Source organism: Heterocephalus glaber, unplaced genomic scaffold, assembly GCF_053883595.1.
Source record: "Heterocephalus glaber isolate CG9 unplaced genomic scaffold, H.glaber_assembly_v1.0 deba00001610, whole genome shotgun sequence".
NCBI classification, from domain to species: Eukaryota; Metazoa; Chordata; class Mammalia; order Rodentia; family Bathyergidae; genus Heterocephalus; species Heterocephalus glaber.
In genome coordinates, this window is record NW_028258381.1 from 38,700,246 (window position 1) to 38,726,779 (window position 26,534).

Below are 26,534 nucleotides of genomic sequence, written 5' to 3' on the forward strand. Positions count from 1 at the left end.
ATCGCTGGGCTCTAGCTCTAGGTCACCTTTGGGTGACCCCAAGGGTGGCCAGGAAGCAGGCTTTGCCCCTATGGGACTCACATGAGGCCGAGCCCCACATACACCAGCTCGGCTCCTGGCTGTGGGCTGTGTCCCATGAATGCCCGACGCTCCCTTCGTACTCTTTATCTCAGAGAATACACGTGATCTTCGCGCACGAGACGAGACAAGTGGCTAAATCTGGGAAGGTGCTCGGCTGAATCGGATTTCATATGATTCAAGCAGAAAGCTTAAATTTCTCTTCGAGCCCACAGCCAAGCACGGAGACAAATGCTGAGTTGTGCCCCAGGATGCAGGATGAGTATTTCCGTGGGCTAGCTTGTCCCTGCCTTGTGCAGACAGCACCCGCGGACAGGGCTCATCTGGCCAGAGTCTGGGCAAGCAGCTCTCCCTGCAGCATTCGGCTCATGTTCTGCTCTGGGGAAAAGTGTCCAGGAACCATACATCATCAAGTTATTTTCAGAGAAACAAGCCAACAAGATAGATGTAGAATAAATACCCGAGAAGGCTGGGTGAAGTGGCACGTGCCTATAATCCTAGCCCATAGCAAGGCTGAGGAAGAGGATCTCCAGTTCAAGCCCAGCCTAGGAGACTTGTTAACTTGGGAGACCCTGTCTCAAAAGGAAAAAACAAGGGCCAGTGTGAAGGTCCTGCATTCAATTCCCAGTACCACAAAGTAGTAAATAATCGAGATGGAGTTTACTGCGGGAGTTAACAAGATTATGCACACTGAGAAGTCCCACTGTGTGCTGTCTGGTGGTGTGGTTCAGTTTAAATTCAAAGGGCACACGCAAGCCCCAGAGTTTGAAGGCTGGTGGGCTGGGCTGGGGGTCATGAGGTCTAAACACAGAAGAGAAGGGTGTTCCAAGTGAGGAGGAGCAGAAAGCTCACCCTGCCATCGTGCTTTTAACTCTGCGGGTGCTCAGCTGATAGGGTGAGGCTGATCCCGTGGATCACAGCAGAAATCATACTATCATGCTCCATCCACTGGTTTATCGCCGATTCCTTCCGGAAACACCCAGGCAGACACACCGGAAGGAATGCTTTGCCAGGCCCCAGGCACCCCGAATGCCTTCACACTGCCACCCGAAACTCACCCTAGCACAAAGCACGCGTTCCAATGCTCCGAAGAGGGCCACGGCCGGCTTCCATGGCTTTCTCTCCTGTGACCAGGGGAGGGCTGTCTAAAGGTCAGTCGGGGTGACTTGTGTGCGTCTGTCCTTGACGCTGTTTGCTGACTCTTCTGTAGGTAGGTGTCTAGATTTCCCTGAATTTATGACAGGGAATCAGGCGCTTGCTTTTTTTTTTTCAATTCCTTAAAGTTCAATAGTTATTTATTTTTTTAAAATTATGATAAAATGTACCTAACATGACATATACCATCTTCACTATTTCTAAAGGGCCAATTCAATGGTCTTAAGCACATTGACTGACTGGGTGTGGTGGTGCAGGCTTGTGATCCCAGTATTCTGGGAGGCTGAGGCAGGAGAATTCCAAGTTGGAGCACAGCCTGCACAACTTAGTGACTTAGTAAGACCCTGTCTCAAAACAGACAGACAGACAGATAGGACTCGCTCAGGGAAAAGGTCCTGGGTTCAATCCCAGAACCACCAAATTTTTTTTTTAAAAGCACATTCGCTATCACCACCATCTGTCTCCAGAGTTTCAGAACTTTTCCATATTCTCAAATTAAAGCTTCCCCCATTTATCTGTTGATTGACACCTGGCCTGCGTCCACTGTTAGCTATTGTGAATAATGCCACTGAGAACATGGGTGTGCAAATACCTATTTGAGTCTCTGTTTTCAATTCTTTGGCGTGTATACCTAAAAGTTGCATTGTTGAATCATAAGGTAATTTTACTTTGAAGTTTCTGAGGCATTGCCACACTGGTTTCACAGCACCTGCATTCCTTTGCCTTCCTACCAGCAGTGTGAAAGATTCCAACTTCTCCATATCCTCACCAACATTTGTTATTTTCTGTATGTTCTGTTTGGTTTGGGTTTAGGTTTGGGTTTGGGTTTGGTTTTGATTGATTTTGGTTTTGGTTGTGTGGTACTCAGGGCCTTCACACTGAGCTGCATCCCCAGCCCATTATTACTTTTTATTTTTGAGACAGGGTCTCAAAAAAGTTGCTGAGTTGTCCAGGATGGGCTTCAATTTGCAGTCTTCTTGTCTCAGCTTCCTATAGTGCTGGGGTTACAAGCCAGTACCACCATGCTAAGTTTCTCATTGTGGTTTTGATTTTCATTTCCCTAATGAGAACCAATGTTAGGCATCTTTTCTGGGGGAAAATGTATGTTTATTTGGTCATTTGTTTATCTTATTTGAGGAAGGTCTATTTAAGTCCTTTGCCTTTTACTATCAGGTTTTTTGTACTGTTGAGTTGTACCAGTGCTTTATATATAATCTGGACATTAATTCCTTAGCAGATACATGATTTACGAATATTTTCTCCCATTCTGTGAGTTGCCTTTTTCTTTGTTAGTAGTGTCCTTTGATACACAAAATCTTTTAATTTCAGTGTAACCCAATTTATCTATTTTCTCCTCTGTTGTCTCTAGTTGTGCATAATTTTATTTTATTTTTTATTTTTTAATTTTTGCAGGGCTGGACATTGAACGCAGTGCATTAACATTGAGCTACATCCTCAGCCCTTTTTATTTTCTTATTTTAAGACAAGGTTTCACTGAGTTTCCCAGCCTGGGCCTGAACTTGAGATTCTCCTGCCTCAGCCTCCCAGAGAACAGGGATTACAAGCAGGCACTGTCATGGCAGGCTAATTGTGTGTAATTTTTTTAAACCTTATTTTATTTTCTGTGGTGCTAGGGATTAACTCCAGGGCCTTGTGCATACTAAGCAAGTGCTCTGCTACTGAACTAGACCCTCAGCCTGCTGAGCAGTTTTGAAAAGCCATCTACTTAGTAACCACCCTGGCTTTTCTCTTGCAGTCCTTAGAAGCACCCCAACATAGGGGTATCATTCTGTTCTCCTTGCAAGTGATCGCCTGGGGTTCTGCCAGCAGTTCTTCCTGGGGAGATGGGTTTCTAGAACACCAGGCCACTTTAGAAGCAGGTTTGTCCAACAAGGCCACGTCCACCTGCACCCCACTCCTTGGTCCACGTGGATCCTGAAATCCACACTTTTGCCCCGCCCAGGCCTGCGTGTCTGTGGGTTCCCCAGGGAGCCTTTGAAAAAAAAGGCTCATTTCGGTCCACCTCCTCCATTCTGGCACCAAATCCTTTTCTGCTGTAGACAGAATCTATTTTGAGCTGCTTTTTTTGGTCTACTGCTTCATATGTGTGGGTCCCCCATGGGCTTCACATCTGAGATGCTTCCCTCCCTCGCAGACAACCAGGAACGGAGCCAGGCACGGGGTGGGCTGTCTTGGGCACAGATGGTGACGGGCGGGGGAGGCTCTGGTCTCGGCCAGGGCTGGTGCCTGAGTCCTGGAGCAAAGCCAGCTCTAGCCACTTTCAGCACCAGAAGAAGCTGACCGCAAAGTTCCTGCTAAAGCCGTTGGCCAGATGCCCTGGTCCTCATAAACACATCACACCATTCTTCCTGTTCCCTGGGCCGAGATTTTTGGTAATTTGATGTCTCATGAAATTCAGACTTCTCTAGGAGGAATGATCGGAAGTATGGTGAATATTTAAATTTTAAAAATGTACTAACAGTGAAGACACATTGCCATGAATCCCCCCTCAAAATCCTCCTTATCCCTTTGAACACACTTATCCCATGTTCTTGCCACTTTCTGCAGCAGTTCTGGAAGTGCTCTTTTGTGAACGCCTTAAGTTGCTCTGTTGTGGTTGTCTCCCTGTCCTGAACTGATTCAAAATACTTCTCTTTAGTGGTCATTTTGACCCTGGGGAAGAGCCAGAAGACACACAATGCCAGATCTGGTGAATAAAGCAGATGAGGGTACACTACCACGAATTCACAAGCCTGCCTTTACACTGGACGGCAGTGGCATGCACTGGATTTTTTTATCACACCTTGTAAAGACACTCGCAAAAGAAAACTTCCAGAGCTGCTTCAGAAAAGTGGCAGGAACAATGGGATAAGTCTGTTTGCAGGGAAGGGCTGTATTTTGAGAGGAACTAATGGCAATATGGCTTTTATTGTAATAAGAATTTTGTAGTAGTGTCTGTTTTTTGATACATAATAATGATTCATCATGGAGAACTGGTACATATACACAGTTTGATCCTTTTCCCCCTCTCTCCTGTCTCCATCCCCAGATCTTCTTCCCATCTCCACAAAATCTACCTCTCTTCTTTTATTTCAGTCTTTAAATCATTTATACTCTGGGTTTCTCATATAAGAAACGATTTGATATTTAGCATTCTGTGTCTGATTTATTTCACTTAGCATTGAAATTTTTAAATTCAAACACTCACCGTAATTTTCAATCACACCCTTGTCAACCGCACAATTCTTTCTGTTGCCCAGAAAGAAATGAGAGTCTGGCATTCGTAGGGTGACATCTCATTAAACCCAGAATTCTCTACATTCCCTGCTTCATCTGTGTCAGGCTGTCAGTGGCCCCAGACTTGGAAGAGGGATTGCAGGAGCAGAAGTAATTGGCTGTCTGAGATGATGCTGTGGGGAAGGAATGGCGTTGGGGGAGTTGAGAGCCGTGAAGCCCGGGGCTCTCCGTGGACCCATCACGGCCATCCTGTCGCTCTTACACTCTGCAGTGAGTTCTCACCACCCCTCTCCGGAGGCCTCCACTCCAAAGAAGCACTGAGTCATGGGCTCTGACTCTTCTTTTCCAAACACAGACCTGCCACCTGTCTTTCCTTTTCGACTGTCCAAGCCGCTCCCCACCCGCGACTTGGAACCCCCTGCTCCCGCACACCAGGTCTCCTGGCAACTGGACCTCCCTGCCTGCTTTGCAACACACGTTAGCCTGTCTCCTTAGAAGCACAGCGAAGCTCTCAGAGCCTCTTGGGACCTCTTCTCCCTCCCCAGCCACCTCTCCCTGTCTCCCTTCTTTTAGTGCCAAGCTTCCCAAAAGATGCCTCTCATTCTCTGCCTCCTGTGCCCACTGGAGCCTCTCTTTCTGTGCCCACCTCTCGAATCTGGCCACAGATCAGGGGCACACGTCTGCCCTGTCTTCTTGGCAGGAGAAACGCCAAGGTTCTCTTAATGAATTAGTGAATTCCAAACCCTTGCTCCCAGGGGAAACACAGAGTTGGGGTCCCGAGAGCCTCTGGTCACAACTTTGAATCGACTGAACAATATGTAACACATATTGTGTGTTTCTATTTAAAGAAATCTTTAATGTGCATTTTGGATTTATTAATACAGCCCTGCAGCCCTGTAGTCGTATCACTTATGCTTCAATGAAGTTTATCTAACACATGGGACTTTTTTCAATATTCCAGATATCCAGTAGGACCTGTAGTTTTTCTATTTTGTTCTCCTCTCTCTCTCTCTCTCTCTCTTTCTCTCTTTCTTTCTTTTTTTTACTGTACTTGGAATCAAACCCAAGGCCTTCTTTCTGAACTACATCCCTAGACCTTTTCTATTTTTTATTTTGAGACAGGGTCTCACTAAGTTCCCCAGACTGAGCTTGAACTCCACATCCTCCTGGCTCAGCCTCCCAGAGGTGCCAGGATTCCAGGCATGTGCCACCACACCAGGATTTTAGTCTTGCTTTCTGTGGTTTCATTCACCTGCGGTCAATTGAACTTCAAAAATATTAAATGGAAAATTCCAGAAATAAACAAATGCATGCCGTTCTGGGTGCTATGTGATGAAAATCTCACCCCACCTGCTCCTGTGTGCCCAGGCTGTGGGTCGTCCCATTGGGCAGCACTTCCCCACTGCACGTGCTCCTCCCTCACTTAGCAGCCATTTTGTCAACAGAGCAACTGTCGTGGCTCACAGTGTTTGTGTTCGAGTAGGTCTTATTTTACCTAACAGCCCAACAGCCCTTAAGCACAAAAGGAATGAGGCTAATAATTCCGAAGTCCCAAAGAGAATCATAGAGCTCTTCCTTTAGGTGAAAAGTTGAAACTTCTCAACTCAATAAGGAAGGAAAGGGCTGGGATGTAGCTCAGTGGCACAGTGCCTGCCTGGTAGGCACAAGGCTCTGGGTTTGATTCCTAGTACAAAGAAAGAAGGAAAGAAAAAAAAGTTTGCTGAGATCACCGAGATCTATGGTGAGGATAAAAGTTAGTGTGTAGGATTCAGTTCTCTCTGTGGCTTCCAGCATCCTCTGGGGGTCTCGAAATGCATCCATTGTGAATGATGGGGGACTAATACATAATTATTCTATATGAAAATAATTATAACCTCAAACATTTATTTCTATTTCTTGTTTACTTGCCTTAGCTAATACTTCCTGAACAAGATTTAATTATCTGATGCAAGTGGCCAGTCTTAATTCTAATAGACTACTTAATTAAAGTCGTCTTTAATTTAATTTTTGCAATACTGGGGATTGAACCCAGGGCCTTCACATTGAGCTACATACACAGCCCTTTAGGTTTTTTGTTTTCAGATAGAGTCTTGTGAAATTGCTAACTTGCCCAGGCTAGGCTCAAACTTGTAATCCTCCTCCCTCAACTTCCCATAGTGTTTATTCCTGCTTTACAATATGACATTCTAGTGTTTCCCCTCTAAGCATTATGATTACATACCTGTATACAGGTATGAAAGTTTAGGGATAAAGCCATCCAATTCTAGTTTGCTAAGAGTTTTTATTGAACAGAATTTGAGATTGGTGATGTTGTTCAGTGGTAGAGCATTTGCTTAGTAGCCACGAGGACTTAAATTTGGCACCACACACACACACACACACACGTGCGCGCGCGCGTTCGCAGATTAGAATTTGAGCTGGGTGGGGTGGCACATGCCTATAATCCTAGTGCTCTGGGAGGCTGAGGCAGGAGGATCATAGCCTGGGCAACTTAGCATTTAATAAGACCCTGTCTCAAAATAAAAAATTTAAAAGGTCTGGGGATGTAGCTTAGTCCAAAGGCCCTAAGTTCAATCCCCAGTATTAAAAAACAAAAAAGTAGAATTTAAACTTGACCAGATGTCGCTTTTGCCTCTGTTCAGATGAATTTTAGGCTCTTCTGATCTTTCAAACTTGATGTTTTCTCAGACACTGAACCAGATTTGCATTCTTGGAATGTACCTTTTTTTTTGGTACTGGGGATGGAACCCTGGACCTTGCACTTGCAAGGCAGATGTAGTGCCACTGAGCTAAACCCCCAGCCCTGGGATGTATCTTTTTAATGAAATGCTAAATTCTGATTTTCTCCTTGAATTTTGCATTGATATTTAGAAGTGAGATTGTTCCACTGAATTCTATTTTGGGAGCTATTTTCATTAGGTTTTTAGTCCCGAGGTTAGATTCTTACTGTAAAAAGAATGTGGCAATTTTTTTTAGTGTTCTGGAGCTGTTTAAGTAATATTAAAACACTTCTTTCTTGAAAGCACCTTTTAGTTTTGCATTTTGTGATGGAATCACAAGGTGGTTTCTGTGATTATGCTTCCAATAGCATTCATGGTTGCTAGACAGGAATCTTGCAGAAAGAGCAAGGGCTGCCAGATCAGTGAATGTATTCAGGCTGGAATTCTGGGATGAACTTTAAAGTCTTCAGGAGACAAAATTGGTTGGAAGCTGTCTATACCTGCAGCCACTGTTCCCCAAGACCACCAGCCCTTGGAAGGCCAATTTTCCCAGCTGGGTGAAGTGGCCCCCACCTATAATCCCAGCACTGCGGAAGGTTGAGGCAGAAGGATCACAAGTTCAAGCCTAGCCTGGGAAACAACAACTTAGTGAGACCCTGTCTCAAAACAAAAAATGTTTTAAAAGGCTGAGGATGTAGCTCAGGGAGAAGGTCCTGGGTTCAATCTTCAGCACTGACCATATACATAAAAGGCTCATTTTCCCTTCTCAATAGCCAATGGAACTTTGATCCCTGCCCACCACCCCTTTGGGGTGGGGTTCTATTGTCAGAAGGAGTCTTAGCTTGGCAGGGTGGCTGGAACAAATGAGCACAAACAGAACCGCCTAAACCAACAGGAAGTTATTCTTTCACGATTCTGGAGCCCGGAAGTCTGACCCCAAGGTGTCACCATAGCCAGGCTCCTTCTGAAGGGTCTAGGAAGGGCCCTTCCCCAGTCCTGCAGAAAAGAAGGCTTGGAAGAAGTTCTGGCCCATGCTACACCACGGAATAGCACTTGTGACCCCCACACTCTCCCATCCTAAGCTTGCTTTGTTTCTCTCCCTAGCACATTTCTTTTTATCTGTGTCCTCTCTAGATTTATTAATCATGTCTTGCACCATGAGCACAATCTTTGCTGTTATCTGAGTAATTATTTCTGATTTCATTTTTCCCAGATCCTCTTTTGTTGCCAGTTCAGAGAGTCCAGGTGGTTGAGTGTCAGATTGTTCCATCTCATTTCCCTTTGGGGTTGCTGTAGGTGATCCAGAAGTCTGTTTTTGAGGCTTGTTTATGTGTCTTCTCATTTCCACGGAGTGGGGGTGGGGGTGTGTGTGGTTCTGGCGCCCGCAAGGCTCACCTTCTCTGCCCTAGGAGCTTGGGATGGCGGTGGGCTCCCTAGCACATTTTGCCACTGGGATTTACATTTTGAAAAATGTCTGTCTCTTCCAGTTAGAATCTTAGCACTGTGGGAAGAGGGACTAATTTTAGTCTCTAGTCCCTAAAATAATGCCTAGTGCTACCAGGTACTTCAGTAATATCTGTTGAGAGAATGACTTGCTGCATAATGTTCAGGTTTATGGTCTCACATATGTAGGTAGCCACCAGCACAATGTATCTAACTAGTCTTTAGTACTATAACAATGTTATGGTGGATATCTTCTTACTTAGTTGTTTTATTTTGTTTTTGCTGGTATTGGTGATTGAACCCAGGGCCTTTGTACTGAGCTACAGCCTTGGCCCTTTTTATTTTATTTTTTGAGATAGAGTCTTGCTAAATTGCTAAGTAAGCTAACTGGGCTTAAACTTGAGATCCTTTTGACTCAGCCTCCTAGAGAGCTGGGATTTCAGGCAGACACCATCAGGCCCTGCTCATATTTAGGTCTTTGAGTTCATGTTAGAGCATGCCTCTGACATAAATTCACAGAAGTGAAACTAATACACCAAAAGGCATGTGCATTTGTTTTCGATGTGATAGATGTTTCCAAATTGTCTTCCAGAGAAAGCATTGACCACCTCTGGTTGACTGTCCCACCAAACACAAGTTCAAGCCCAGCCTGGGCAATTTAGCAACTTAGTGAGACCTTGTCTCAAAATAAAAAATAACAAAGGGCTGGGGATGTAGCTCAGTGCCAAAGTCCTGAGCTCAATCCCTAGTAACAGACACACACAGTCACACAGACACAGACACATACACACACCCCTATGTTTTGGGTGCTTACATAGACCTCTGAATAGTCTTGCAAAGTCTCTTCTACTTTATTCCCACCGATAAAATATGAAGACATCAATCTGCCTTCAGGAGAGATTCTAACCATTTACATTCCCATAACAGAGCTTGAAAAATCCTATTTCTTTGTACTCTCACTGCTCTGGGATTTCTACCTTCTTGATAGTGTTATGTTTTGTGCAGTAAAGAATACTACCTTAGGCAGACATGGTGGCACACCTATAATCCTGGCACTATGGGAGGCTGAGGCAGGAGGATCACAAGTTCCAGTCCAACCTGGGTGACTTAGTAAGATTCTGTCTCAAAATGAAAAAATTTTCAAAGGGTTGGAGTTGTAGCTCAGTGCCAAGGCCCTGGGTATACATGCAGTACCACTGCCCCTCTCCCCAGAAAGGATGCTTTACCCAACAGCAGTCTGACTTTTGCCCTCACCTCCAAAACAAATGAACAGTGTTATCGCTTATATCTAGATGTCCCCCTAAGGCCTCATGTGCTCACTCGTGGGGCTTTTGGGAGTGACTGGATCCTGAATATGTGATACTGGATCAGTCCACTGATTGGGTGAGCATAGTTCCAGGTGTGGGTGATAGACTTACTGAAGCTGAAAGACCCACCCTGGATATGGGTGGCACCAACCAATAGGCTTGCAGCCCGGATGAAATAAAAAGGGAAAGAAGAAGGAAGGCTCACTGCTTCCTGTCTGCCACACCATGGGCTGTTTTTCCCTTACCACGCCCCTCTGCCATGTCACCCTGTGTTGGAGCCAGCTGACTATTGACTAAAACCTCCACAAACTGTGAGCCAAAATAAACCTCTCTTCCTTTAACCTGTGAGTGTCAGGTATTTTGTCCCAGCAGCAAGAATGTAACTAAGACAAGCTGTCCCTGGAATGTGCTACTTGATATGAGTATCTTGCTGGGGGGCTGGGGGCCATGTCAGATAATTTCAGTGTGATTTAGGGTGAAGGGTTTAGGCCCTAGGTCATCAGCTCATGCTCTAGGGTGGCAGGAGACTGAGCACAGCCATGTAAGTGGACCCTCCTGGACTCTACTGCATGCACCTGTCTCTCTGGCACCAGAGATCGAACTCGGGACCTTGCACTTGTGAGGCAGGCAGCAGAACCACTGAGCTAAATCCCTGGCCCTCTCTGGCTTGTTTTAACCTGTATCCTTTCACTGTAATGACCATAAATGTAAGTCTAATGGTTTTGATGGTGTCTCTGAGCCCTTTTGGCAAATTTCTGAACTTGAAGTTGGCTTCAGGGGCCCTGACCTAACACTACCTGCAAAAATGCGGCTGCATCCCATGTTCCCCATATGGAGCAGCAACATCTGCCTCCCTGCACCTGCCTTTTGGGGGCCTTAATGGTTCAGGTCTTTTCTCACCTGTAGCTCTTTGAGATCCTGCTCTACTCCTGGGGTTCTTGGAGCTCCCCTGGGACATGGCTGGGGTATCCCCTGCCATGCTGATTTGCTATTAAAGGACAAAGATTGGAAGGGTCAGGCACTCGGTAGACCAGGTCACTACTTAAAGTTGTGGAAGGAGAAAAATGGGCCATAATGTAGGAGAAAGGCAAAATGAATTACAGTATATCTCGCATATGGAAGGGTACACAGCTTTCAAAAATAACAACCACAAAAGGTATATATATATATTATTTTTTTTGGTACCAGGGATCGAACTCAGGACCTTCCACTTGCGAGACAGGAGGCAGAACCACTGAGCTAAATCCCCGGCCCGGGTGTGTATTTTTAAATGTCCATAACATAATTTTAAGTAAAACAAGCAGAATCCACAATTGTATCTGTGTGGAGTAGAACTTTGTAAAAGTACAGATGCAGGTGAACAGAGGCTGGGTGAGATGTAAAAAAGTGTACAAACTGGTGTGGATGACCAAACAATCCCCACCCCCCATTTTATTACTGGGGGTTGAACCCAGGGCCTTTGACCTGAGCTACTTCCCAGCCCTTTTTTAATTTTAATTTTAATTATTTTTGTTTTAATTTAATTTATTTATTTGAGACAGGATCTTGCGAAGTTGCCCAGGCTAGGTTCCCACTTGAGATTCTCCTGCCTCAGCCTCCAGAGTGCTGGGATTACAGACATGTGCCACCATTCCCAGCAACAGTGTCTCTGTTTGTCTTTCACTATTGGTGGTATAATCCACACAGATTGAGAGGAGAGCAACCCAAGCGTTCACAAGAAGAGTAATGCGGAGGTGCTTCATGTCTCTGCCTTGAAGGGTTGCTGGGGAAATGATGGGCACTCTCTGTAGCTCGCTGCACCCATGGGTCCTGGGCTCTGGGCTGGTTGTGCCACTGTACTCTCAGGTCCTCAGACACCAAGGGTTCCCATCTGGACCTGTGTTTCCCAGAGTGAAACACGACCTATTGGAACTCTGGACAAATGACTTTTTTTGTTCTCGTCATTTATTGAGGAAACGGATTTCTGCTCTTTTCAGAAACCTGGTTTGTGGTACTTCGTGATAGCAGCTGTGGTATTATGGGCTACATTGTGCCCCTTCCAAAAAATTCTTATGTTGAAGCCTTACGTCCCAGTACTTCAGAATGGGACTGTGTCTGGAGCCAGGGCCTTTAGAATATCATTAATACAAGCCTGTCAGGGTGTGCCCTAATCCAATCTGACTGACGACCTCATAAGGAGGATGCCACAGACACGAGTGCACAGAGGAAAGGCCACATGAAAACATGAGAGGTCATTGCAAGCCCAGGAGAGAGGACTCGGGAGAAACTAGGCCTGTGGACAGCTTCATCCTGGAGTTCCGGCATCCAGAACTGTGAGAAAATAAATCACTGTTGTGTAGTCCACCCAGATTGAGGTGTTTTGTTGTAAAAGCCCTAGCAGGCTAACACGCAGGAAATGAAAACGGGAGTCCTTTGTCACTAATGATAGAAAGCACAATCCGACTTCTGTAGAAAGGAAGTCTGTGGTGACTCCCTTTTCAAACTTAACCCTGTTTTAAAAAATAAACTGGCATTGCTCCTGTAAGTAGGAAACAGCAATCACGTGTCCAGAAAATCCTGTGAACACACAGGAATCATTCCGTCCTTGGGAGGGGCTTGACCAAGCAGACACAATTCACCAGGAACTGTGTCTCATCTCTGTACCCTGAGGCTGGTGCCTGAAAGGCTTTACCAAAGTTCACAGCAAAATCTGCCACTTGCCATCTTGGGCAACTCGCTTCTTCCTCCACACTTTTGTCAGATGGGGCAGCAATGGTTCCTTCTTCATGCCATCATTAGGAAGATGAAATTTGGGGCAGTTGTGACAGGAACCATTGGAATCGTAGTCTGTTCCCAAAGGCAGCCCTTTCCCACCATATTCATCCTTTTGTACTCTAACATCCAAGAAAGAACCTCTACCAGACTTGTTATCTACCTGAACACCATGCTGGAAGCATTTACACCATGGACATTGGCAACCACTATAAATCAGAGCTTGTCCTTAAGGAGCCAGTGAGCCTTGATACTAGGGGTGATCAAAATAAACAGTGAATGTTTAAATTTTTAAAACTTTATCAGAGTAAAAGACAGATCATCTTTGTTACTTTCTGGAGCAGTTCGGGAAGTCTTCTTTCGTGAGTGTCTTTACGAGTTGTGATAAAAAAACATGTGAATGCAGCTACAGCGTATCATCCAACACAAAGGCAGGCTTTTAAGAACATGACAGTGAGTCTTCATCCACCTTATTCACCAGATCTGGCACCATGAGACTTCTAGCTCTTCCCCAGAGTCAAAATAATCATGAAAGGGAAATGTTTTGAATCAATTCAGGACATTAGCTCAGCCATGATATCACAACTAAAGACACAAAAGAGGATTTCCGGAGCTGCTTCAGGGAGTGGCAAGAATGATGGGATGTGAGTATTCACAGTGAGAGGGAAGATTTTGAGGCAGATTAATGGCAATGCATCTGTCACTTAATCACTTTAAAAAATTTAAACATTCATTGTATTTTTCTATCACACTGCATAAATTTGCTCCTTTTGCTGTCCATCCTTTGGAGCCTCCAGCTCTGATCTCACAGATGGATCACGAATGTTTTAATTTGATCTGAAGGCTGTAAGTGTGGTGTGAGATAGACAGGCTTTGGCCAAGGTCCAAAAAGCCACTGGAAGCCAGAAGGTGAGTGTGGAAAGAGCAGCTTCTCCTCCAGAGAATGGAAATTGAAACCAGCAAGAAATAGACGGTGGCCCTCCTGCCACTGGGTGCTCCCAGACCTTCATTCCTGGCCAGTTGCTCACTCCCAGGCCTGGGCAGGTGCTGGTGGCTGTCCCTTCCCAGCCACTCCAGGGCAGCCCTGGCTTGCCCATTCTTCTGTTTGGCAGCTCACTTGTTTGGTAGATTTCTCTGGATTCGTCTATGAGTGTCCTATATACACAAGTCAGACAAGATGAGCTGGGATCCAATCCACTCCCTAGATTGGGGCAAAACCTGAAGCTTAGATCTATTCCTGGTACCACATCTCTGCGTCTTGGATGATGAACATGTTCTGTATTTACATCACTCAATTTGTTGGCCTTAACTCCATGTAGCTATTGGATACTTGAAATGGGGCCGGTAAGACTGAGGAATTCGATTTTTAGCTTATTTACCCGAACTTCATTTAAATAGTCACATGTGACTAGTGGCTACCATATCAACTGATCCAAGTTTACAGAAATACTTACTCCTGTTCACACAGAGACTTGTCCCATGGTATCTACAGAGGCCGGGTTCCGAGAACCCCTTATATATCCAAATACAAGGGTGCTCAAGTCTCTTGTACAAAATGGCACAATATTTGCATATAACCTACATATATCTTCCTTTTTTTTTAAAATTTATTTTTTTTTTTAGCACCAGGGATCAAACTCAGGTCCTTGCACTTGCACAGCAGGCAGCAGAACCACTGAGCTAAATCCCCAGCCCCTTACTATATATTTTAAATCATCTTTAGATGATTTATAATACCTAATACAATATAAATACTATGCAGGTAGTTGTTATACTATATTGTTTAGGGAATAAAAAGGAGAAGAAAGTCTGTACACATTCAGTACCGACACAGTTTTTTAAAAAAAAAAATTTTTGATCTGCAATTGGTGAACCTGCAGATAAAGAATCTGTGGATATGGAGAGCCAAAAATATATATCCCACCAAAAAATGTATACATCAGGAAAAGAAAAACTTGTATGAATATTTTAATACTAAATTTACTGAGACATCATAAGATTAATACAAGTTACCTTTGGCCCTTGGCCCCTACGGTTACAGAGCTGTTCAAAGTTGTGGCCATTAGCTTCCAGACATTTATGAGAACGATCAACTACTGAAGTGTGTATACACCTTTTGGTGGACTCTGTGTATGCATTGTTCTATTTTATTCAGAATAGAGGACAATGGTAATTTCAATAAACTGGGAGGCTGAGGTAGAAAGATTGAATGTTCGAGCCCAGCCTGAGGATTTTGAGGGAGGGTTCATGGCAATATATCTTTTACCGTAGTAAAAATTTTTAAATTTAAACATTCACCATATATTTTGATCTCTCATATTTATTTGTACTTGTTTGTGCCTGTCTCTTCCCTACCTCTGCTAGGATATCTCAGCAGATTTTTACAGCCACCGCGGATGGAAATGTTTACTGTCTGGCCCTCTCCCTTCTGATCCTCACCTGACAACTGCCAGGGAGGCATTAATTGAAGGCTTGTTCTTTTGCATTTAGCCAACAGGTATTCTCTTTTCTCCTTGGTCTTCCAATGGAGGTGAGTGCTGCTGGCTGGGGCCTGTCTGAACAGACTTCTAGCCTCATGGGTGTACTGGCATTTTCCAGAAGTCATGCCAAGCTCTTGAGGGCGGCTATGGAGACCGTCAGCCCAGCTTTGTGTGAGAGCAGTTCTGAAGGCTCAGGCTGAGGTATGGGGCCACCATCCTGAGCCACCTCACTGGCCACATTTCCTGCTGATCTATACACAGCCCTGGATCCACACGAGGCTGGGGTTGAGGTCCCACACATTGACACCTCCACTCATTCCAGAATCAGAACTTCAAAATAACAGGAGAAGGGGGTTGTTAAGGCTGACTGCATCCTCCAAATTCCATACCCTAAAGCTCCAAGCCCCAGTACCTTAGGACATGACTGGTTTTGGAGAGAAGATCTTTATAGATTAAGTTCAAGGCCTTCAAGCTTGGTCCTAAACCAGTAGGACTGGCAGAAGGTGGTTCAGTCCCTGGCAGACCTCACCTCTGGAAGGGATTAATGTAGTTCTTGTGGGACTTGGTTAGTTCCTTCCAGAGTAGATGTGCTAACAAGAAGAGAAGATTAGGACACAAACACTCAAAGAAGGAAGGCTGTGCAAAGACACAAACAGCTGTCTACAAGCCCAGGATAGAGGCTGCAAAAGAAATCAGCACTGCTTGCATCTTGATTTCAGACTCCCAGCCTCCAAACTTGTGAGATGGGAAATGCTGTTTAAGCCACTGAGAGGCATTACCTTTGGAAAGGGTTAATGTAGCTCTTACGTGACCTGCTTAGCTTCCTCAAGAGTAGGTTCTTTATAGAAAGAGTAAGACTGGCTCCTTCCTGGCCTCTGGCTTCCTGTCTCACTAGGTGACCTTCTCCAAAAATGCCTTCACCATAATGTCATCCACCAACATGGGACCACGGGGCTTTCAGGCTCCCAAACCTTAAGTGAAATAACTTTTACTTTATAAAGTATCCAGCCTCCAGTATTTTATTATGCCAATGGAAAACAATTACAACATTGTTCACTGACATGGTAGCGATGGTAAAGACTGTACCTGCTTCACATTGGTGTTGTAATCAGTAAATGAGATAGGGCCAACATTTCTTGAATACTACATATGCTCCAAGTGCTTGCTCGTGACTTGGTACGTGTTTGTCTTATTTAACCCTCACAACAACTCTATATAATACATTTTGTTGCACCCATATTTCAGCTCAGGAAACCAAGGCTCAGAAAGAGGAAGTAACTTGCCTAAGATCATACAGCTGATAAGTACAGTGCTGTAATTTGAACCCAGTAATTTGCTTGACTTCAGAATCTGGGTATTTTTTATTTAGTCAGCACCTCACTATGTAGCCTGGGCTGGCCTCAGACTCACAGAAATCTTCCCGCCTCAGCCTCCCAAGTGTTGGAATTAGAGGCCTGTGCCACCATGCCTAGTGAAAACCTGAGTATTTAACCATAAAGCATGTGATATGCTTGGTGTACAGGAGAGCCCCTAATTATTAATTCTATTCTCCTTTATAATAGGCTGGGCTCATGAACTAGCACAATCAACAAGTGGGATCTCTTCTTATTAAAAGGCTTCTGCACAGCAAGAGAAACCACCAGCAGTGTGGAGAGACAACCCACAATGTGGGAAAAAGTCTTCACCTGCTCTTCCTCAGACAAAGGCCTACTATCTGGAATCTATAAAGAATTTAAAAAGATCAGACCTTCCAAATTTAAAGATCCAATCCGAAAATGGGCATCTGAAATGAACAGACATTTCTCAGACAAAGAAGTAGAAATAGCAAATAAATACATGAAAAAATGTTCAACATCACTGGTCATTCGAGAGATGCAAATGAAAACAACCCTGAGATTCTACTTCACTCCAGAAAGAATGGCTGCTATCAAGATATCAACCAATAACAAATGCTGGCAGGGCTGTGGGGAAAGAGGAACCCTGCTCCACTGCTGGTGGGAGTGTAGACTGGTGCAACCACTGTGGAAATCAGTATGGAGATACCTCAAAGAACCAGGACTGGAAGTCCCATTTGACCCAGCTATTCCCCTGCTGGGGATCTTCCCCAAAGAATTAAAAGAATCATACCAAAGTGATATATGTGCGCCCATGTTCATAGCAGCACAGTTTGTAATAGCTAAAACTTGGAAACAGCCCAAGTGCCCATCAACTGGAGACTGGATAAAGAAAATGTGGGTTTTTTTTTAATAAAATGGAGTACTACTCAGCCATAAAAAATGAGAAATTAGAGACATTTATAGCTAAATGGATGCACATTGAAGCGATACTCTTAGTGAAATAAATAGGACACACATGTGTAAATACCGAATAGTTTCTCTAGTGTGAGAAACTGAAAGTGTAAATAAGGACTAAAAGGTATAATAGATAATGTGAAATAGGAAGAAAAGGGGCAAAGAGGAGGGGGAAGTGGGAGGAGTACAAGAAAGGGAAGAAGGAAATGGAATTAATATGAGAAAATGAAAAAATGGAAACAAAGTCTTTGTGAATAGGGAGTGATGGAGGGGTTGAAGGGAGGGCTGGACAAGGGTGAAAAATAAGAACCAAGAGAGATTATGTAAAGGTGCAAATTTCCAATGATGAATGTCATTATATTGTATACCTAAAATATACCAATGATTTGAATGAATAATCAATAATGCAAAATGGGAAGAAAAGGTCCAAAGGGGTGGGGGTAGTGGGAGGGGCAGGGGAAAGGAAAGAAGGGAAAGGAAAAATTATGAGAAGTAGAAAAAATGGAAACAGTCTTTGTAAATAGGGAAGGGTGGAGGGGGCGAAGGGAGGGCTAGGAATGGGGAAAAAATAAGAACCAAGATGCATCATGTAAAGGTACAATTCCCAATGAGAAATGTAAATGTGTTGTATACCTACAATGTATCATAAAAGAATTTAATTAAAAAAAATAATAGTCTGGGCTATGATTTCTGGTGTGTGAATGTATTTCTCCAATTCCACGTGTTAGAAACTTAACCTCCAAATTTATATGTTAATAGCATTTGGGGGTGGGACATTTGGGAGGTCATAGACTCCACCTTCATGAATGGATTCATCCATCCATAGTTAGTGGTTTTGTTATAAAGGCAAGGTCTCTCTGGCATGCTTTCTGTCTCACCACATGATGCCCTATGCTTTGTTATGGTGCAGCTAGAAGGCACTTGCTAGGAGCTGAGCAGACCCAGTGCCATGTTCTTGGACCTTGCAGCATCCAGAACCATGAGCTAAATAAAGCCTTATTCCTTATAGCTGGCCCAGTCTTTAGAATTCAGGTATAGCAACAGAAAACAGACTAAAACACTGTCTTAGTTACCTTCTCATTGCTGAGACACAATTTCTAACACCAAAACTTAAAGGAGGAAAGGTTTATTTTGCTTCACGGTTGCAGTCCCTGGTCAGCTGGCTCCAAGGCAGAAAGCGGATGGCAGAGGGATATGGCAGAGGAACGGCTGCTTGCATCGTGGTGGCCATGGAAACAGAGAGAAGGGAGGAGCTTTGGAGGGAGATTTACCCTTCCAGATCACACACAGTGACCTATCTCTTCCGACCAGACCCCCTCCTGACAGCAAGTCAGCTATCAGGCCCCTGATTCAATCGCCTTCCAAAAGCCCTGCCTAGGAGCATGTGAGGTCTTTGGGGGACATTCTTTTTTTTCTTTTTTCTTTTTTTTTTGTTTTTTTGCAGTACCAGGGATTCAACTCAGGACTTTGTGCTTTCAAGCAGGCACACTGCCACGGAGCTATATCTCCAACCCAGGGGGACATTCTTTTTCCAAACCATAACAGACACTGCTAGTGCACGTAACTTTGGTAATTATTCAAGAGCTGAAAATGACATCTGTCACTTAGAACATCCTAATACAAGTTGATAGACACTTACTGAGTAGTATTTTCTTAGCAATATTTTCAGTGCTTCGAGAAGATCTACCTTTAAATTTTGGAACTTAATTTCTGGAAAAGACACATATTTAGGGTTTTCTGCAAAGCAGGAGAGCATGTGGTATAAGTTAGCTATTTCTAGGGCTCAGGGATTCAACTCAGTGGTTCCGGCACCTGCCTCGCAAGCGCAATGTCCCAAGTTCGATCCCTGGTACAAAAAAAAAAAAAGTTAGCTATTGCTGCATAACAAATTACCCCTACATTTAGTGGGGCTGATTTCTGCGGCTCTGGAATTTAGGGAGAGTAGAGCAGCAATCGGTTATATTTTACTTTTTTATAGGATTTTTTTATTGTGACAAAATATACAAAATACAAAATCTATCATTTTAACCATAGAGTTCAGCGGCATTAAGAACATTCACAATCTATGTGATCAGCACCATCCACTTCCAGAACTCTTTTATCACCCCAAATAGAAACCCTGTACCTGTTAAGTGGCGACTCTCTCTTCTTCCCTCCACCCCTCGTCTTTCTTTCTTGGTTGCTTGATGTCCTTGTTTTTGTTTGGAAATGGAGTCTGCTATGTTGCTCGGACTGGAAAGGGATTCTCAGGCTCAAGTGATCCTCTTGCCTCAGCTCCTGAGTCCTGGGGCTACATGGATGTGCCACCACACTCTGCTTTGTCTTTGCTTCTTGATGTCTGGCTCCTCAGCTGAAATTCAGGAAGACAAACGGAGTGAGAGAAGCTGAAATCATCTCATTTTCTCACAGGTATGTCAGGACCAGCCAGTGGGATTATAGGTTGGGGTGTCCCCATATATGAACTCCCCATATTGCCTAGACTTCCTTAAAAAATAGCGGCTGGATTCTGAAGGAAAGGGAGAGGGAGAGGGAGGGGGAGGGGAGGGAGAGAGGAGGGGATATCAAGCAGAAGCTGTGTCCTTTTATGATTTACTAGCAGGTGTCACATAGCATCACTTTGGCTGTGGTCCACTGGATGGAGAGAGAAGACACGAGGCCACCATCCAGGTCAATTTGCAAAAAGAGCTCCTAGGATGAGTATCTATCGGTGAGTCCAGCTATGGAAAATACAATCTGCCACCTATGGAGAGGCTGAGCCTAAGTGCTATTGAGAGAGTTCCAAGTCATGGGAATGACAATGGAGAGATGTGACCAAGCACAAAGAAGGTGAATTTGGGGCTTAACAAAAATATAGGATTTTACATGGTAGGCAAAAGGAAGCCAAGGCAGTCAGTGGTGGGTAGAGAAGAGCCCAAGGATTGCCAATTCCTTGGTGACATGGGCAGCCAGTGCTGAAAGGCAGAGCTTTGGTGGGGCCCAACAAAGCACTGTGTGGCCAACAGGGCCCCACACAAATCCAACATGTGTATTTGGGAGCCAGGGCACAGGCGAGTCTAGAACATAATCAAAGTGGCCCAGCCGGGCATGGTAGCGCACACCTGTGATCCCAGCACTATGGGAGGCTGAGGCCGAAGGATCACGAGCTGAAGTCCAGCTGGGCAACTTAACAATTTAACATGATCCTATCTCAAAACAAAGAACCAAAAAGGCTGGAGATGTAGCACAGTGTGAAGGCCCTGGGTTCAATCCCTGGTGCCAAAAGAAAAAAAAGAAGTAGCTAAAAGGAACTAAATATATCTAGGAGGATATTTATTTGACCTTGAGGAGAAGGAGATCTTCCTGAACATAAAGGCTTAGAAACCAACAGTCCACAATCAATAATGGATTTCACTGTGGCAATGGTTTAGAAAAGGAAAAAATTCAGGAAACTCTCCATCTTCGAATCCAATGATGGAAAGTTAGTAAGATAAGTTATTGTGTACGTCCACACACTGAGTTATGTGATTATTATGAATCATGCTCTTTTTATAATTATGGATATAGAGAGAGTACTCGTGATGTTTTATGCTTAAAACTGGATTCTAGAATTTTATAATTAGAGCATGATATGCTTTGCTGCTACAATCGTAGGAATGTATGAGGTTCTGCTGATTACTATATGTTCAACACTGTGCTGGTATTTTACCCATCTTATGACATTGAAAACTACCCAATGACCCTATGATAACTACTTTCCCTATATTACAGGTCAGAAGACTGGAGAGTAGAGAGATTTATTTATTTGCTCCAAGCGGTGCTTAAGCAAAGGAGCTGGGTTCCAAGCTCCTTTCCACTTGTCTCCAGATCTGTGGCTGAAAATCACTCTGAGGCTAGGAATTTCCAATTTTGCAAGAAACCAAATCCTCCCAAATGAATGCAGAAGGGGATACTGGAAGGATACAGACCCAAATGCTAGCTCAGCTTATGTGTGGGTGCTGAGATGATTGTCCACATTTTCTACAGGTTTATGTTGCTTTTCAAGAAAAACACATGTATAAAACATTTTACAAAAGAATAAGCATATAGCTCTATAGTGATCCATCTTGGCAGGTTAGGAAGCCCCTCCTCTCTTGGGGTCTGCAAGTGATTTGCCATGAGATCTCTGAGGGGTCCTATGAAGTCACCCAGATAAACGCCCTGAGCAAGGTGGGACACCAGGAAGCGTCTGCCAAACCCTTGAAGCTCAATGGCTGCATCTGAAAGTTAAAGAAAGCGAATTCTGAAAAGACTTGCGGATGCCAAAGGCGCAGCAGACGCAACCACAAGGAATCTAGAGGGCGGGACGACTCTGTTCTTTATTTCTAAGGAATGTCCCCCAGACTCACACCTGGGGACCCCTCACAGAAAGCGGCGCTCTTAGGCCCCTGATTTGGTCCAGCCTTCGCGAGGGGAGACGTGGTTGCCATGGATACAGCTGGGCGGGGGCGGAGCCAAATCGGATCCCGGAAGTGGGTAGCTGGTCTCCTCTCCAAATCACCTGCCTGGTCTCATTCCCCACGCCAGCACCTCCCATCCTGTAGCTCCATCCCCATGCCCTACAGGCTTCGGTTTCCCTGTCTTTAGGAGGCAGAGCTAGGGGGGGAGGGGGTTAGAAAACATAGAGACATCTTTCAGAACTACTTCTTTTTAAAATTACAGAATTGTTCAGGAAACTATAGGGATTACAATAAATAATCATGTACCTTGTACTTATTTATTTATGTTCTACTACTACTATTATTATTATTATTATTACTATTATTATTATTATTAGCTTCACGTGTTTCTGATTTTTGTCTTTGGATCCCTTGGGATCCAATTCTGGAGGTGACCCCTATCCTGAAGTTGGCGTGTTTTCTTTCATACATTTACACTCTGCTACCTTTCCATCAGCAATGGAAAGAATTGCTTTCTGTGTTTTCAAATGCATATTTTCACACTGAACGGTTTTCAAATTGCTCCCTACCCATACTGTTATGCTGCTGGGGTTTATTTTTGACAGATACTCGGTTTAACTGTCTTATAGAAGCCAATTATTTATTTAGTACTGGGAATTGAACCTTGAGCCTTAGCACTGAGCAATATCCCAACCCTTTTTAGTTTTTATTTTGAGACAGGGTCTTGCTAAGTTTCCTAGGCAGGACTTGAACTTTCAATCCTCCTGCTTCAGCCTCCCAGAATGCTGAGACATGTGGCATCATGTATGGGTAGAGGCCTTCTGTTTTGATATATCCTTTTGATTTTTTAAAAGATGGTCATTTATATTGTTTCCACTTTTTTGCTATTCCAAACATATCCGTGATAAACATCTTCCAATTTTGCTGCTGGTGCTCGTTGCAGGAGAACATCTTTGGAAATATCCAGAAACTCAGTATCTGGCTTGAGAGGTCTGAGCATCCTGGACTCTCTAGGGATTCCCAACTACCCTGTGAGTGAGTGGGGCCATTGACACTCCCGCCGGCATAGTGGCTATCTGACTTCCCTGTGTACTTCTTCATGGGGTGAAAGGCTGACGTGGAGCAACCAGTTCCCTTAGCTCATCTTTTGCTCTCTGAGCTATCACCACTGGTTTGTCCTCCCCTCTCCCTAACTCACTTATTCCAACCATCTTTACTCTGGATTATCCAAAATGACTCAAGTGACAGAGAAAGAAAATGTGAGCTGAAACCTGGGACAACATATTTGCAAAATAAGCCAGGCATGGTAGTGCACGTCTGTAATCCCAGTACTCTGGGAGCCTGAGGCAGGAGGATTGCAAGTTTTGAGTCCCAACCAGGCCACCTAGTGACTCAGTAAAACCTCATCTCAAAAAAAAAAAAAAAAAAAAAAAGGGCCGGCGATGTAGCTCAGTGTGAAGTCCCTGAGTGTGATCCCCAGTACCAAATATTTGCAAAATACGTATCAGGTAAAGGACTTGTATCATGATTGTACAAAGAACTCTTAAAACTCAACAATAAGCAAACAACTCAATTAAAAATGGGCAAAAGATCTGAACAGACACTTCGCCAAAGAATAGACACAGAGGCCTAAAGCATGTGAAAAGATGCACCACACCATTTGACATTAGGGAAGTACAGATCAGAGCAGCCGCAGGATAGCACTGCATGCATGCTAGCATGACCTGAATCCACAGCCTTGACATCCCCAGAGGCCAGTGAGGCTGGTGAAAATGCACACTGGTCTGGCCACAGTCTGGGAAGACAGTTTGGTGGATTCTTACAGAATGACTCAGGGATCAATGTACAAGCACTCTGGCCGTTTAATATGGATGCATGACAGGTCTGTCCCTTTGCCCCTCTAACTGACCCAATCCACTGGGGTGGGGATAAAACCATAGAGGTCCCTTGTTAAAGGAACACTGATTCGGGCACTGGTTGAATGAGGACGTAGGAGGGGAGAAGGGTGCTTCCTGGAGAAAGAGGCTGACCGCAGAGTGATGCAATGAGACGCAAGGGGCCTGGGACCTGGCTTTGGGTGAGTTCTCCCAATCAGCGCCAGGGCAGTGAACTCCAAGGAGGATGACCACACAGGACACTGCTTAGTGCCCAGAGGCCTCTGGGGTTTGAGTCCACAGGACAGTATCAAAGCCGACGCCCACCCCTGGACCTGTAGGGCGGGAACGTTGGCTCTGGACTCCTCTGTGCACAGCTCTGTAGCCCTCGAGTTTTGTTGTTTTGTTTTGCAGTACTGGGGACTGAGCCCAGGGCTTTTGCACTGAGCTACATTCCCAGCCCTGACTGTATTTATTTATTTTTTAATTTTGAGACAAGGTCTTGCTAAGTCGAGGACATCCAGAACTGCTCAGAAAGGACAAGAACAATGGACAAGAGTGTTCAAATCGAGGAGGAGGATTTTGAGGGGGACTCATGGCAATGTATTTTACTGCAATCAATATTTTTTTTAATTTAAGCATTCACCAAAGATAGGGGCCATGAGGATAGTAAAGGCGGTGACTTCAGAGAAGCTATGCAGAGGGTGTCCAGGGATCTCTTCTTGGGGGAGCTGGCATTTCAACTAAGGCCTGAAAGGCTAGAAGGACTGAGTTGTGAAAAGATCCAGACCAGGTTTCTCAGCTCGGTGGTGCTGTGGGCCTGATGGGTTGGAGGACTCTCCCTGCCGCAAGGGCTTCCTGAGCTACAGGATGAGCAGCCTCTCTGGCCTCCAGGCTGCAGGCCAGTGGCTCCCTCCCTGTACCCCTCCCCAGACCTCGCCATGCACTGCCTGGAGGCAAAGCCTGTTGACCCAGAAGAAGGACATCCACCCAGAGGAAGAAATAACCCAAGGTCCAGAAGGGGAGCAAGCTAAGCAGGTTTTCTCAGAGCAGAAGTCTCCAGTAAGGAAACCTTTCCAGGCCAGGACAGTGAGTGGGTGGGTTCAGTGGGGGCCTGAGGAACGGAATGGGAAGAGGGCAAGGGGCCAGAGCGCCAGAGTGCCAGAGCCCAAGGCTGTGGGAGAAGGTGGGTTCTATCCTGCACATCAGGAGACTCAGAGAGAGGGGTGGGGAACAGACGTGACCTGAACAGTCTCTCCGACTCCTGGCCTGGGGGCAGGGATGACAAGCATGTGAGCATCCCGTAGCCTCTGTAACAACCCAGAAAGTGGTGGCTTAAAATACAAATGTATCTCTCATCCTGGAGGCCAGAAGTCCAACCAGGTATAGGCAGCCTCCCCAAGAGGCTCTTGGACAGGAAGTCTCCTGCCTCTTCGGGCTTCAGGGGCTCCAGGCATTCCTTGGCTTGTGGCTGCATCACTGTGATGTCTGCACAGCTCTGTCTCGGTATGTCCTTCCCCCTGTGTGGCCCCTCTTCTCATAAGGACATTAGTCACTGTTCTTGGGGTACAGGCTAAATATAGAACAATGACTGTTGTCACCTCTGGGCCAGAGATGGTGGGGCCTGGACTCCGGGACAGCAGATCTGATCTTCCTGGCTGCCCCAGTGCCCCGGCTACACATCCTCCTCTCAGGCTCTTGGTGCTGGATCTGGGGCTTCCCTCCACTCCCTTCCAGAGTGCTGCAAAGCTTATGCAAAGCAACAACAATATAGACCTCAGCCCCTGCATTGGTCCTAAGGGTCTCACGTGACCATTAAAAGACTAAGATTAGGTGCCATTATCTGTGGGGCAAAGGCCTTCCCTGAGGGCACACTGCCCTCCTAAGAGCTGGGCTCAGCTTGTTTTACAGGTTTTTTTCCCCCTGGCAGACGATTTTTGTCCTAGGCTGATTGTGACTAAACCTCAGGCCCTGGCTCCCCTGTTCTGTTGGGGGACAGTGAGCACTGCTGTCCCATCAGATGCAGGGACCGCTCCATTTTCAGCCCCTGTCATGGGGTCCTGGTACTTGTGGTGTCCTCCTCCCCCTACAAACATACCCAGAGGCTCAGTGCTTGTTGGAATGGGGGTGACCTGGTTCCTGAGGCGACAGTGCCAGGAAGGAATGTGCCCGCAGCGCCTGCCTGGCGCAGGCTCTAGGCCACTTCAGTGGTGATAAGCAGGGCTGGAGATGGGTGAGGACCCTCAGGGCTTGCTCCAGGCAGGCCCCGGCTGTAAGGATGTACAGCTGGCACTGGGGCATAAGAGGGGGGGTGAAGAACAGAGGGACAGGTTCGGGAAGGGGCTAGAGTGCTGACGACGCCCTGGAAGCCATGAGTCCGAGCCACTGGTCAGTCCCCCAGATGCATCATGCGTATCCCAGTGGGAACCGCAGCCCTATGTGGGGGGCTATGGAGACAACACAGGGTGTCCTCTGCCTGGAGGCTTCTGCTGCTCCAGGCACCTGGCATTTCTGGTGCTCCATGCACTGAGTGGGGACAAGTGTGTTCAATTCCTGCATCTGCCACAGAGAGACGGAGCAAAGCGAGGGACAGCAGAGCTCTGGCCACACCTGCGGCAGCCAGCCAGGACGCTGGCACACTCTCCCACGAGCCCCGTGTGACCCGGACCTGGTCTATGACAGCCAGGGGCCCTACTTTTGGCTGAGTTTCCACCTGAGGACACCACTCCTATTCCCCTAACCAATCACACAGGGTGCCTGGCTTCGAGTTGGTGCCCTCAGTT

At 45.4% G+C, this 26,534-nt stretch overlaps 1 long non-coding RNA gene across 2 annotated transcripts in view; it reads right to left on the reverse strand.

Moving 5' to 3' along the window:
* The window catches only part of LOC147822712 (uncharacterized), a 99,106-nt gene that overhangs the window by 39,090 nt on the left and 33,482 nt on the right, over window positions 1-26,534 (reverse strand). For both annotated transcript variants that reach the window (XR_015445333.1, XR_015445334.1), the window contains exon 4: window positions 19,588-19,812. This is a non-coding gene — a long non-coding RNA (uncharacterized LOC147822712). The remainder of the gene's footprint in view (window positions 1-19,587; window positions 19,813-26,534) is intronic.